At 45.0% G+C, this 14,808-nt stretch overlaps 1 protein-coding gene across 7 annotated transcripts in view; it reads right to left on the bottom strand.

The window, feature by feature from the left end:
• Positions 1-14,808, bottom strand: part of LOC140196877 (exocyst complex component 6B-like) — an 877,039-nt gene that overhangs the window by 244,179 nt on the left and 618,052 nt on the right. The gene's annotated exons all lie outside the window — the stretch shown is intronic.

Below are 14,808 nucleotides of genomic sequence, written 5' to 3'. Positions count from 1 at the left end.
TGTGCTGCGTTGTATGACGTGGACGATCATGGTCTTTCCAAGACCATGATTGTTCTTGACAAATTTTTCTGCAGAAGTGCTTTGGCACTGCCTTCTTCTGGGCAGTGTCCTTACAAGATGGATGACCCCAACCATTATCAATACTCTGCAGAGGTTGTCTGCCTGGCATCTGTGGTCTCATAACCAGGACTTGTGATCTACACCAGCTGCTCATGCCACCTGCTCCCATGGCTTCACGTGACCCTGATTGTCATAGTCATAGTCATACTTTATTGATCCTGGGGGAAATTGGTTTTCGTTACAGTTGCACCATAAATAATAAATAGTAATAAAACCATAAATAGTTAAATAGTAATATGTAAATTATGCCAGGAAATAAGTCCAGGACCTGCCTATTGGCTCAGGGTGTCTGACCCTCCAAGGGAGGAGTTGTAAAATTTGATGGCTACAGGCAGGAATGACTTCCTATGACGCTCTGTGTTGCATCTTGGTGGAATGAGTCTCTGGCTGAATGTACTCCTGTGCCCAACCAGTACATTATGCAGTGGATGGGAGACATTGTCCAAGATGGCATGCAACTTAGACAGCATCCTCTTTTCAGACACCACCATCAGAGAGTCCAGTTCCATCCCCATAACATCACTGGCCTTACGAATGAGTTTGTTGATTCTGTTGGTATCTGCTACCCTCAGCCTGCTACCCCAGCACACAACAGCAAACATGATCGCACTGGCCACCACAGACTCGTAGAACATCCTCAGCATCATCCGGCAGATGTTAAAGGACCTCCGTCTCCTCAGGAAATAGAGATGGCTCTGACCCTTCTTGTAGACTGGGGGGGATAAGCAGGTACTACACCTTGCCCAAGGGTGACCTGCAGGCTAGCTAAGGGAAGGAGCTTCTTTCACCCCCTTTGGTAGAGACGTATCCCCAACCCACCACCCAACAGGGACTTAAAAGCGACCCATAGGTGAAAGAAAAAAAGGAGGGTTATGGGCTGTGTAGGAAGGAAGCATTAGGTTGATCTTGAAGTAGGTTTATATTGTTCAGCACAACATAGAACATTACGGTGCAGTACTGGCCCTTCGGCCCACAAAGATGTGCCAACCTTAAAACTACTCTGAGATGAAATTTATCCCTTCCCTCCCACATAGCCCTCTATTTTTCTATCATCCAAGTGCCTACCTAAGGGAAGGAATGTCGACTCCGACCATGAAAGGCCTGCGTCGGGCATTTTCAAGCCTTACAAGGCGCAGATTGTAAGTCTGTGTGGGGCGCCACTCCTCGCACAGACACTAGAGCAATGTGTGGTTAAGTACCTTGCTCAAGGACACAAACACGCCGCCACAGCTGAGGCTCGAACTAGCGACCCTCAGGTCACTAGACAAACGCCACCTGCCAAACGCATCTAAGAGTCTCTTAAATGTCCCTAATGTATCTGCCTCTACAACCACCCCTGACTGTACTGTGCTGTAGGGTTCTATATTCTACTGTGTGCAATTCTGGTCACTCCAGTCACGGGAAGGAAAAGATTGACAAATTTCTGTGGATGTGTAGTGGAGAGTATATTGACTGGCTGTATCACAGCCTGATATGGAAACACCTATTCCCTTGAACAGAAAATCCTTCAAAAAGTAGTGGATATGACCCAGTACATCATTGGTAAAGCTCTCCCCACCTGTTATGGTTATTATTCCTTAGATTTAATGAGTATCCCATCAGAAAGTGAATCTCAGATTTGTATATGGTGACATATATATACTTTGATAATAAATGGACTTTTGAACTTTGATTAAGTTCAGACTTTATTCCCTGGAATGCAGGAGAACAAGGGGAGATTTGATAGAGGTATACAGAATTATGAGGGGTATACTGTAGGTATGGAGAATGCAAGCAGGCCTTTTCCACTGAGGTTGGGTGAGACTAGAACTAGAGGTCATGGGTTAAGGATGAAAGAAGAAATGTTTATGTGAGGGAAAACTTCACTCAAGTTGGTGAGAATGTGGAATGGGCTGTTAGTGCAAACAGTGGATTCAGGTTCAATTACACTACTTAAGAGGAATTTGTATAGGTACAAAGATAGGAGAGATATGGAGCTATATGGTCTGGGTGCAAGTCAACGGGACTAGGCAGATTAATAGTTTGGTGTGGACTAGATGAGCCCAAGAGCCTGTTTCTGTGCTATAATCTTCTATGACTGAAGTATGTGAGGGTTTTGCAGAGGCTGCAGAAAAGATTTGCCATGTTATTCCCTACAGAAGAGGGTATGAGCTACAAGAGAGGTTGGATAAACCTGTGTTGTTTTCTCTGGAATGTCACAGGCTGAGGGAAGATGTGATCGAAGGTTATGAAAGGGTAGACAGAATCCCTTCCCAAGGTTTTTACACAGAGAATGGTGGGTGCCTGGAACGAGAGGGATAGTGGTGTAAGTAGATACAAGGGTGGTGTTTACACGGTTGTTGGACAGGGAAAGTTCAAAGTTCAAATTTATTATCAAAGTACATACTTTATATGTCACCATATACTACTCTGAGATTCATTTTCTTGCACAAAAAATACAATAGAATCAATGAAAATCTCAACACAAAGACTCAAAAAGACTGGGGTGAAGGGCCTGTTCCTATGCTGTACCATTGTATGTTCTAACCAGAGCAGGCCTCAAGTAAGAATATTCAGTCATTATCCACCACACACGTGTTGCGCTCAGGCCTGCCTGCTGCAGGGGTTGAAAACGAGCACATTACTGACAGTCCGGTCAGAGCTGTCAAACGAAAATGGGACGTCAGCTCCAATTTTCGTGAAACCTTTCAACCGAGTTCAGTAATTTCTTTTGGAAAGTCTGAAGGTGAATCGCAACATCTGACTGGGTTAATTTTCTGCTACTATACTGCCAAACATAATAAAATCTTCGAGAAGGAGAGCACTCACTATGAAGGCTGGACCAGCCCTAATCACTGGTGCCTGGGTAAATAACACCATCTTGGTAGTGGGTGGAGGGTCGGGGTTGGGGCGCTCACATTTACTGAACAGTTAGTGATTAGCACAACAGTTTACAATGTTGGAGATGAGCAATCATTTCTCCCCACTGTCTGTAAGGAGTTTGTACATTCTTCCCGTTATCATGTGGATTTCATAGTCATAGTCATACTTTATTGATCCCGGGGGGAGTTGGTTTTCGTTACAGTTGCACCATAAATAATTAAATAGTAATACAACCATAAATAGTTAAATAGTAATATGTAAATTATGCCAGGAAATAAGTCCAGGACCAGCCTATTGGCTCAGGGTGTCTGACCCTCCAAGGGAGGATTGGAAAGTTTGATGGCCACAGGCAGGAATGACTTCCTATGACGCTCTGTGTTGCATCTCGGTGGAATGAGTCTCTGGCTGAATGTACTCCTGTGCCCAACCAGTACATTATGTACAAGATGGCATGCAACTTGGACAGCATCCTTTTTTCAAACACCACCATCAGAGAGTCCAGTTCCATCCCCACAACATCACTGGCCTTACGAATGGGTTTGTTGATTCTGTTGGTGTCTGCTACCCTCAGCCTGCTGCCCCAGCACACAAAAGCAAACTTGATAGCACTGGCCACCACAGACTCGTAGAACATCCTCAGCATCGTCCGGCAGATGTTAAAGGAGCTCAGTCTCCTCAGGAAATAGAGACGGCTCTGACCCTTCTTGTAGACAGCCTCAGTGTTCTTTGACCAGTCCAGTTTATTGTCAATTCGTATCCCGAGGTATTTGTAATCCTCCACCATGTCCACACTGACCCCCTGGATGGAAATAGGGGTCACCGGTGCCTTAGCTCTCCTCAGGTCTACCACCAGCTCCTTAGTCTTTTTCACATTAAGCTGCAGATAATTCTGCTCACACCATGTGACAAAGTTTCCTACCGTAGCCCTGTACTCAGCCTCATCACCCTTGCTGATGCATCCAACTATGGCAGAGTCATCAGAAAGCTTCTGAAGATGACAAGACTCTGTGCAGTAGTTAAAGTCCAAGGTGTAAATGGTGAAGAGAAAGGGAGACAAGACAGTCCCCTGTGGAGCCCCAGTGCTGCTGATCACTCTGTCGGACACACAGTTCATACTGATAGAACATAGAACATAGAATACTACAGAACAGTACAAGCCCTTCAGCTCACAATGTTGTGCCAACCTTTTCATCAGCCCTAAGATCAATCCAACCCAGGGGTTCACCACCTTTTTTTATGCCACAAAGCCTGGAACCCCTGATCTGATCCTTTCCTCACTCTTGGTGCCCCCTTTAAGGATAAACAGTATTCTCCCTGTGAAAACATGGGTTTCCTCTGGGTGCTCCATTATCTTCCCATATTCCAAAGATGTATGGGTTAGGGTTAGTAAGTTGCAGGCATGCAATATTGGTGCCAGATGCATGGTGACACTTGGGAGCTTCACAACAGAATCCTCACATAGTGCTGGTTGTGATGACATTTCACCGCAGTTCCGATCTTTTGATGCACATGACAAATAAAGCTAGTTGATCTTTAATCAGCTTAATTAGCTAATTAATCTTTAATCACTGATGGCGGGGTGGTGATACATCTCTACCATAGGAGATATAATGCACTCCTTCCCTCCGCTAACCTGTAGGTCACCCTTGGACAAGGTGTAGCACTTGCTCATCCCCACCCCTGATCAGGGTCAAGTGAAGTCATGGGAGCAGGTGGTGGACGGTCGTATGAGCAGCCAGTGCATATCACAAGTCCTGATTATGCGACCACTGACACCAGGCAGACAATCTCTGCAGAGTATTGATAATGGCTGGGGTCACTCATTTTGTAAAGACACTGTCCAGAAGAAGTCAATGGCAAACCACATCTGTAGAAAAATTTGCCAAGAACAATCACGGTCAAAAGATCGCCCATGTCATACAACACGACAAATAACGATGATAATGAACAATGTTCCCTCTAATTTTTAGTAGTCAGTGTGCGCAAAAATCTTATGTTGTGCAAATTGTTTCCTGTGACAAAAGTATGTACACACTGAATGCACACATGGCACAGTTTATGTAGGTTTACAAAATATTTGACATAAAAACTGCACGGAATAACAATAAAACAACATACATATTTAAGTCACTCAGTTACTTTTTCTCTTTCCTGTCTTTGGCATTTACCCATTCTTTGTAAACTCTGTCTAGACTAATAGAACCTCCATCCAATTGATAGCTTTTGATTCTCATTAACATATCCAAATGACATTCACCTAAAGAGTTTCTCAGCTTGTTTTTGAGTTGATTCATTAGGCTAAAACCTCGCTCGCAGTCCACACCAGACGCAAGAAAGGTTCCCCCAACGTCCATCAACTGTTCAAGGTCGCAAAACTGTTTATTTTGAAGTACAAATGCCACCAATTGAGCAAAGTTTGAAATCAGTTTGGATTTAATTTTTTCTTGCATGGAAAATTTGAAATCATTAAACTGTCTATTACAGTATTTTCAGCTAGAAAATCATGATATTTTCGACATAAGGCATTAACTTGTTCATTGCCAAATGTGAAGTCAAAAATCTGTAATTGCGGAGAAATCAAAAGCTGACCATTCTTGTACCTCATCTTCAGGAAACCTTTCTTCTAAATGAACACAAAGACTATTTATAAAAGTCAACAGTGAACTTCTATCTATTATGACATTTTTTTCACGTTGTTGGCTTAGCAAAACTTAAACTTTGTCACTCCACGAAACATTGTCTCCCAGATACTGCTTTCTTATCTTGTTAATTTTGCCTCGCGCAAAATGAAGTGAATCAATTGGTGTCAGGCCACTCTTTTGCAGAATCTTGCACAGCACAGACATCAAAGACATTACTTAAAACCTGTAAAGCTACTTTGTATGTGATGTTTATCAATTTCTTGTGACAGTATTTAGCCACAGGGTCATTTGACTGATCTTTTTCAATAAAAACTTAGTAAGCTATCTACAGGATTTGAAACAGATCTTTGTAAACTTTACGATTTGAACACTGTCCACAAAAGATGGCTGCCTCCGTGATGCAGCTGTACAAACCGGAACAGGAAAGGTGAGGTGACGTAAATTAGTGACGTGCATTGTGCTATTTGAAAAACCAACTAACTAGTTAACAGAAACATTTAGCTAAAAGATTATTTTCAATAAGTATAATTATTAATTACTATATTATTTTAGGTAACTAACCTTTTGTGCGCACATTAATTTCCTTTGTGAGCTGATTGAAAAACGTGTGTGCACGCGCACACGCACACAGTTTAGAAAGAACATAGATGATGGATCTTTAATCTATTATTGAATAGCATGGTTGTCAAAGTGCTCATTAACTGACAAACTGTGAAAAAGTGAGATAGGAACTTTGCTGCAAGTAAGTACACCAGCCTCCCCCCCCCCCCGCCAACATGAACTATGGTGTTTCTGATGAAACATAAATCACAGAACAATACAGCACAGCACAGGCCCTTCGGCCCACAATGTTGTGCCATACTTTAAACCAGATCAATCCAATCCAGGGGTTCCCAACCCCTGGGTAATGGTAGATGTCCATGGTATAAAAAACAGTTGATCTAATCCTTCCCTCCTATGTAGCCCTCCAATTTCTACCTTCCATTTGCCTATCTAAGAGTTTTTTAAATGTTCCTAATGCATTTGCCTCTGTTACCACCCTTGGCAATGTGTTCCATGCACCTACTACTTTCTGTGTGAAAAACCTAATTCTGACATCCCCTTTATCCTCCAATCACCTTAAAATTATGCCCCCTGGTATTAGCCATTTCTACCCTGAGAAAAAGTTTCCAGATGTACCCTCAATTCATGCCTCTTATCATCTTGTACACCTCTATCAAGTCACTTCTCATCCTCCTTCTAAAGGGAAAAGCCCTTGCTCACTCAGTCTTGCCTCATAAGGCATAATGCGTAGTGTTATAGGACGTAAGCACATTGTCTCCTGCAGTCCACTACAGCTGCTGAGGTATTGTGATTATCACTGGCCCCTGTGCCAGTAACTGCAGGTGTTTCCGCTCAGTGCATGGCCTTTTCACAATAATGTGGGCTTTCCGAGCCCCCCCTCTCTTCTCCAGCTCCCCTTCTTACTGGCCTCTCTGGCACTGACATAATGGAGGCTGAGGTATTTCCAGAGAGCTCACATTAGCAGACTGTTCTTCAGGCAGGAAGCAGGTAGGAGGACTGTTGGAGAGGTTCAAAGGAGCGCTTCTTGGATCCGATCCAAACTTCCTCTTTTAGGATCACAATGGCTATCCCTCTCGTTCCAGGCACCCACCATTCTCTGTGTAAAAACCTTGGGAAGGGATTCTGTCTACCCTTTCATAACCTTCGATCACATCTTCCCTCAGCCTGCGACGTTCCAGAGAAAACAACACAGGTTTATCCAACCAGCCCATTTTTCCAGCTGGTCCAGATCCTGTTGAAAACTTTGCTCGTCTGTCCACTACACTCCCAATCTTGGGGCCATCTGCAAATTTGCTGAACCAGTATAGAGGACATGAGTTAAAGGTGAAAGGTGAAATGTTGAAGGGGAACATAAGGTGGAACTTCTTCACTCAGAGGGTGGTAGAGTGTGGAATGAGCTGCCAGTGCAAGTTGCTAATGTGGGTTCGATTTCAGCATTTAAGAGAAGTTTTGATAGATACATGGATGGGAGGGATATGGAGGCTATGGTACGGGTGAAGGTTGATCGAACCAGGCAGAAATATAGCTCAGCATGGACTAGATGGGCTGAAGGGTCTGTTTCTGTGCCTCTTATCAACAGATTTCTGAACAGCCCATGAACAGTACCTGTTATTTGCTTTTCTTTGTACTGTATACTTATTTTTTTAATTTGCAGTAATTTTATGGCTTTCGGTGTTTAAAAGGCAGTGATTATAAAACTGACTGATTCCCATGCACTGTTTTCAGGAAGTTATTTGTGAAACAATGGCCAATCCAGCAAGCATTGTCACAGAAACAGGTTAGACTGGTTATCACCATAAACAAACTAGCTAGCTGTTTGCAAACTGGCTGGCACACCTCCAACACTGCCTTTGTGAAAAGTATTTACTTAAATTCAAGTTCAAGTTTATTGACATCTGACTGTACATGTATACAGCCAAACAAAACAATGTTCCTCTGGACCATGGTGCACCCACAATACATACATCATAGAAGGCACATAAAACAAAATATTACCACAAATAAGCTAATAAAATATAATTCAAAATGCATGTAGTGCACAGCACATGTAAAAAGTGAACAGCTCGTTGTTCTAGTGTCAAGACCTCAGTGGTGGCAGGGTATTCATTAGTCTCACAGACTGAGGGAAGAAGCTGTTACCCAGTCTGACAGTCCTGGTCCTGATGCTCCTGTACCTCCTTCCTGATGGTAGTGTTTCAAAGAGATAGTGGGACGGGTGATAGGGATCCACAATAACGCTTTGGGCCCCAAGTATGTGAATCTCTGCGAATCCTTTAGGGAAGCAAAAGGTCTGTGATGCCGTGAGCCCACTCGAGGCCGGAGATCAAAGAAGACTGGTCCCAGGTTTAGAGGACTGTGTACGTGTGTGGGTGGATGCAGTATCCATCAATAAGGAACCTCACCATCCAAGCCATGCTCTCTTCTCACTGTTGCCATTGGGAAGAAGGTACAGGAGCTTCAAGGCTTGTGCATAATCACAGTAAGTACAAGAAATGCAACAGAATGAATGAAAGACCATACTCAACAGGATGGACAACAACCAATGTGCAAAAAAAACCAACAAAATATGCAAATACAAGAAAAGCGAGAGGTTAAAAAAAATTTAGAAATAAATATGCAGAACATGAGATGAAGAGTCCTTGAAAGTGAGTCCTTTAGTTGTGGTAACAGTTCAGTGAGTGAAGTTATCTCCTCTGGAACAAAAGCATGATGGTTGAGGGGTAGCAACTGTTCCTGAACCTGGTGTTGTGGGTCCAGAGGCTCCTGTACCTTCTTCCTGATGGCAGCAGTGAGAAGACAGCGTGGCCTGGATGGTGGTAGGGGCTCCTTGATAGGTGCTGCCTTCCTGTGACAGTGTCCGTGTGGATGTGCTCAATGGTGGAGAGGGCTTTACCCGTGATGGACTGGGCTGTAACCACAACTTTTTGTAGGCTTTTCTGTTCAAGGGCATTGGTGCTTCCATACCAGGCTGTGATGCAACCAGTCAATATACTCTCCCCGCACATCTACAGAAGTTTAACAGAGTTTCAATGGCGTGCTGAATCTTTGCAAACTCCTAGCTAGAAGTTCTGCCATGCTTTCTTTGTAATGGCACTTATGCGCTGGACCTATAACATCCTCTGAAATGATAACACCAAGGAATTTAAAGTGTCCACTTCTGATCCTCCGATGAGAACTGGCTCCTGCTATTTGGTCTTGCTGACGTTAAGTGAGAGGTTGTTGATGTGGCACCACTCAGCCAGATTTTCAATCTCTCTCCTACAGGCTGATTCATCACCACCTTTGATTCCACCAGCGACAGTGGTGTCCTCAGCAAACTTATATATGGCATTACTGCTGTGCTTAGCCCCACAGTCATTAAGTGTAAAGCGAGCAGAACAGGGGGCTAAGCACACGGTCTTGTGGTGCATCTGTGCTGATGGAGATTGTGGAGAAGATGTTGTTGCCAATCCAAACTGACTGGGGTATGCAAGTGAGGAAATTGAGGATCCATTTGCACAAGGAGGTATTGAGGCCAAGGTCTTGAAGTTTATTGATTAGATTTGAGGGGATGATAGTATTGAATGCAGTCGACGAAGAGCATCTTGATTTTGTAAGATTGCATGAATAGCCAATGAAACGGTATCTGCTGTTGACTTGTCATGATGTTCGGCAGGTTTTAGTGGATCCAGGTCACTTCTCAGGCAAGAGTTGGTATGTTTCATTACCAATCTTTCAAGGCACTTCATCACAGTGGATGTAAGTGCTACTGGACAATAGTCATTGAGGCAGGTTACCACATACTTCTTAGGCACTGGTATAATAGAAACCTACTTGCAGCAGGTAGCTACCTCAGACTGCTGAAGCAAGAAGTTAAAGATATCGGTGAACGCTCCAGCCAGTGGTTCAGACAGGTCTTTAGTACTCGGCCAGGTACACAGCCTGGGCAGGATGCTTTCCATGGGTTCAGCCTCCTGAAGAAAGCCCTCAGGTCGACCTCAGAGACTAAAATCACAGGGTCTTCGGGGCCAGTGGGCTGCTGATAATAAGCCTGATTCTGATTCAGAATTTGCTGCCAGAAAGCAATCAGTGACTGCATACCAGTGGCTAGAAAGGATTTTCTTGAGAAAAATCTGTAAAAGTGGATGGTAACAGTCTTTTCCCTAGGGTGGGGAGTCCAAAATTAGGGGCGTAGTTTCAGGATGCTATAAGGGACCTGTGGGGCAACATTTTTCCACACAGAGCGTGGTTAGTGTATGGAACGAGCGGCCAGAGGAAATGGTTGCGGTGGGTACAATGGCATTATTGAACATAGAACAGTACAGCACAGTACAGATCCTTCAGCCAATGATGCTATGCCAAGCTTTTAATCTACTTTGAGATCAATCTAACCCTTCTCTCTGTCATAACCCCCCATTCTTCTGTCATCCATATGTCCATCTAGAACTTTCTTAAATCTCTCTGATGTATCTGTTGGGTGGCGAGATAGAGATATGTCTCTACCAAAGGAGGTCCTTCTCTTCGCTTGCCTGCAGGTCACGCTTGGGCAAGGTGTAGCACCTGCTTAGACCCAGTTCAGGGTCACGTGAAGCGGCAGGAACAGGTGGTGGATGGTTGTACGAGCAGCCGGTGCATATCGCAAGTCCTGGTTATGCGACCACTGACGCCAGGCAGACAGTCTCTGAAGAGTCACCCATCTTGTAAAGACACTGCCCAGAAGAAGGCAATGACAAAACACTTGTGAAGAAAAATTTTCCAAGACCAATCATGGTCATGGAAAGACCATGATTGTCTACAATGTACGATACGGCACATAACAAATGAACGACTCGATCTGCCTCGATCAGCGCTCCTGGCAGGGCGCTGCATGCACTCATGTCTTTGTTAAAAAATTACCACGGACACCCCCATATACTTCCCTCCAATCACCTTCAAATATTGCCCACTTAATATGCTTTTTGCTTTGCCGGTGGGGGGAGGGGGGATTGTTGCTCGCAGCTGCTTATGCGCGAGAGGGAAGAGCGGTGGGGGGTACTTTGGGGTTCCCATGTTTAAGTGTAATTCATTCCTTGGGGCACTTCTCTGTTTTTGTAGATGTTTTGCGAAGAAAAAGCATTTCAGGATGTATATTGTACACATTTCTCTGACATTAAATTGAACCTTTGAATCTTAATATAATTTAGGAAGCAGTAGGATAGGTACATGGATGACCAGGGCTTAGAGGGATGACAGTTAGCGTAACACCTTACAGCATCAGCACCCCAGGTTCAATTTCACCACTGTCTGTAAGGAGTTCGTATGTTCTCCACATGGCTGCATAGGTTTCCTCTGGGTACTCCGGTCCCCCCCCCCACACCTCATTCCAAAGACGTACCAGTGGGCAGTTTAATTGGTCACATGTTTTAACTGGGTGGCCCAGGCTCGTTGGGCTGGAGGTGCCTGTTACCATGCTGAATACTCGAGGCTACGGACTGAATGCAGGAGATTGTGACTAGCTGGGTGGGTACTGTGGTCAGCATGAGCCCAAGGGCCTGGATCCCCGCTGCATGGCTCTGTGCCTCTGTGAGGTATGATGTCAATGCATGTCACTGTGTTCTCCTAAATCGTGAACACAAGATGTTCAGCAGATGCTGGAAATCCAGAGCAGAACACACAAAATGCTGGAGGAATCAGCGGGTCAGGCAGCATCTACAGAGAGATTCAAGATTCAGGGTTGTTTAATGTCACTTCAAGTACACAAGTGTAAAGGAGAACAAAACAATTGCTACTCCAGATCCGATGCAGTACAAAAAAAATGCAATAAAAGCACAATAATAAAAAAATACAACAAATATAAGATAGTTTATGCACAATAGCTTGATTGTCTGTTCATAAAGTGACACTAGGCACAGGAGTGTCTGTACATAAGGTGACTGAGGAAATGATCAAGTAGTGGTGGCTGGGGGTGTGGAGGGGTGGGTCAGTGGCTGGGGTGTTGATCAGCCTCACTGCTTGGGGAAAGTAACTGTTTTTGAGTCTGGTGACCCTGGCATAGATGCTACATAACCTCTTCCCCAATGGGAGTGGGACATACAGTCCATCTGCAGGGTGGGTGGGATCCTTCAAGATGTTAGTGGCCCTTTTCTGGCACCTTTCTGTGGAAATGACGTTTCAGGCCGAGACCTTTCCAGGACATTCCTGATGAAGGGTCTCGGCCCGAAGCACTGACTCTTTATTGCTCTCCATAGATGCTGCCTGACCTGCAGAGTTCCTCCAGCACTTTGTGTGTGCTGCTCTTAAAACAGCTGTTATTCATTGAACATGAAACTGTATAGCCAATCTCCCCCCACAAAAGAAAATCTGCTTTATTTTTAAATAAACATTCATTATTTTCACATAATGCTTCTGGTGAATATTCCTCAGCCACCGGAGGGACGGTGCTATTACTAACCCACTCCTTTCCCAGTGTAGACTTGACGGGTACATTGCACTCTCCCATTCGCTGTTTCCTCGCTCGCGGCAGGGACTTCACTGCACCTGCAGACTGAAGGGCGGAGGCACTGACTCCAGAACCACCCAGAGTTTGGCAACCAACACCGCTCGAAAACGGCGAGGTTGGCTGCGATTCAAAGGTCAATCTCCTAAACTAGGGCGGAGTACCTCGGAGGTATAATTAAGGGCAGCCTTCTTATTCCAGCCTGTGCCAACAGCGAACTGGATTGAAACAACCAATAGCCCTCCTCTCCACCCCACCACCATCAAACTCACTTCACTCAGCACCTGTGAAAACAATCAACAGACTTCCCTCCAGGATGAAGTGCTCTGAAAATATAGACTCGAATATATCTGGCACCAGTCACCACTTCCCAGGGCGGAAACAGCTAATACGTGGGGGCATAATTTTAAGGTGATTGAAAGAAAGTGGAGATAGGTTTTTTATGGAGTGTGGTGGACTTGTGGAACACACTGCCAGGAGTGGTGGAAGAGGCAGACACATTAGGGACATTTAAGAGACATTAGATAGGCACGTGGATGAAAAATGGAGAGCTATGTAGGAGGTAAGGGCTAGATTGATCTTGGAGTTGGTTAAAGGGTCAGTACAACATCATTGATCAAAGGCCTTGTAGATTTTTTTTGCACACAGGGTGGTGGGTGTGTGGAACACACTGTGAGGGGAGGTGGTGGAGGCAGATAAATTAGGGGCATTTTAGACACTCTTAGGCACATGGAGGCTAGAAAAACGTGGGGCTAGGTGGGAGGGAAGGGATAAATTGACCTTGGCGTACATTAAAAGGTCAGTATAACATCGTAGGTCGAAGGACCTGTACAGTACTGTTCTGTGTTCTATTTTGGGATGGTTCCAAAATATTTCACAATGATGTATCTTCATGAAATGTGGTCACTGTGGTGATGAATTTGAAAACAAGGCAAGCAGTAAATGTAATGTGCCTAAACAATTTGCTTAACATGCGGTGGGATTTTGCAAACAATGGACTTTAAAATACTTAGCAGAGTGGAGGTGAGGAGGGTTATGGAAGGAGAGAGGAATCTTCTGCTCTTCAGTTAACGGGAATGCATGATGTTTAATACTGACAATGCGAGAGATGGTGGCTCAATCCGCCAACCTGTAGCTGTTGGGATCTACAACATCCATCAGTCTGAAGGGCCTGCTGAACATACTGCAGAGACTTGGTACTGGGATGACGGCACTCCCTCAATACACTCCCTCTGACAGTGTGACACTCCCTCAATACTGTCCCTCTGACAGTGTGACACTCCCTCAATACTGTCCCTCTGACAGTGTGACAATCTCTCAGTACTGTCCCTCTGACAGTGTGACACTCCCTCAATACTGTCCCTCTGACAGTGTGGCACTCCCTCAGTACTGTCCCTCTGACAGTGTGACACTCCCTCAGTATGTCCCTCTGACAGTGTGACACTCCCTCAGTACTGTCCCTCTGACAGTGTGGAACTCCCTCAGTACTGTCCCTCTGACAGTGAGACACTCCCTCAGTACTGTCCCTCTGACAGTGTGACACTCCCTCAATACTGTCCCTCTGACAGTGTGACACTCCCTCAATACACTCCCTCTGACAGTGTGACACTCCCTCAATACTGTCCCTCTGACAGTGTGACAATCTCTCAGTACTGTCCCTCTGACAGTGTGACATTCCCTCAATACTGTCCCTCTGACAGTGTGGCACTGCCTCAGTACTGTCCCTCTGACAGTGTGACACTCCCTCAGTATGTCCCTCTGACAGTGTGACACTCCCTCAGTACTGTCCCTCTGACAGTGTGGAACTCCCTCAGTACTGTCCCTCTGACAGTGTGACACTCCCTCAGTACTGTCCCTCTGACAGTGAGACACTCCCTCAGTACTGTCCCTCTGACAGTGTGACACTCCCTCAGTACTGTCCCTCTGACAGTGTGGAACTCCCTCAGTACTGTCTCTCTGACAGTGAAACACTCCCTCAGTACTGTCCCTCTGACAGTGTGACACTCCCTCAGTACTGCCCCTCTGTCACAGTGGGTTTCCTTTGAATTCTCCGGAGTCCTCCCACATTACAAACGAGTTGTGGTTAGTGAGATGTAGGCATGCTATGTTGGTGACGGAAACATGGTGACACTTTTGGTCTGACTCCAGCACACCTTCAGCGGGTGT

This window comes from Mobula birostris, chromosome 4 (assembly GCF_030028105.1).
Source record: "Mobula birostris isolate sMobBir1 chromosome 4, sMobBir1.hap1, whole genome shotgun sequence".
Classification (NCBI taxonomy): Eukaryota; Metazoa; Chordata; class Chondrichthyes; order Myliobatiformes; family Myliobatidae; genus Mobula; species Mobula birostris.
The sequence above is the reverse complement of the archived record's forward strand: the minus strand, read 5'-3'. Positions and strand labels throughout refer to the sequence as shown.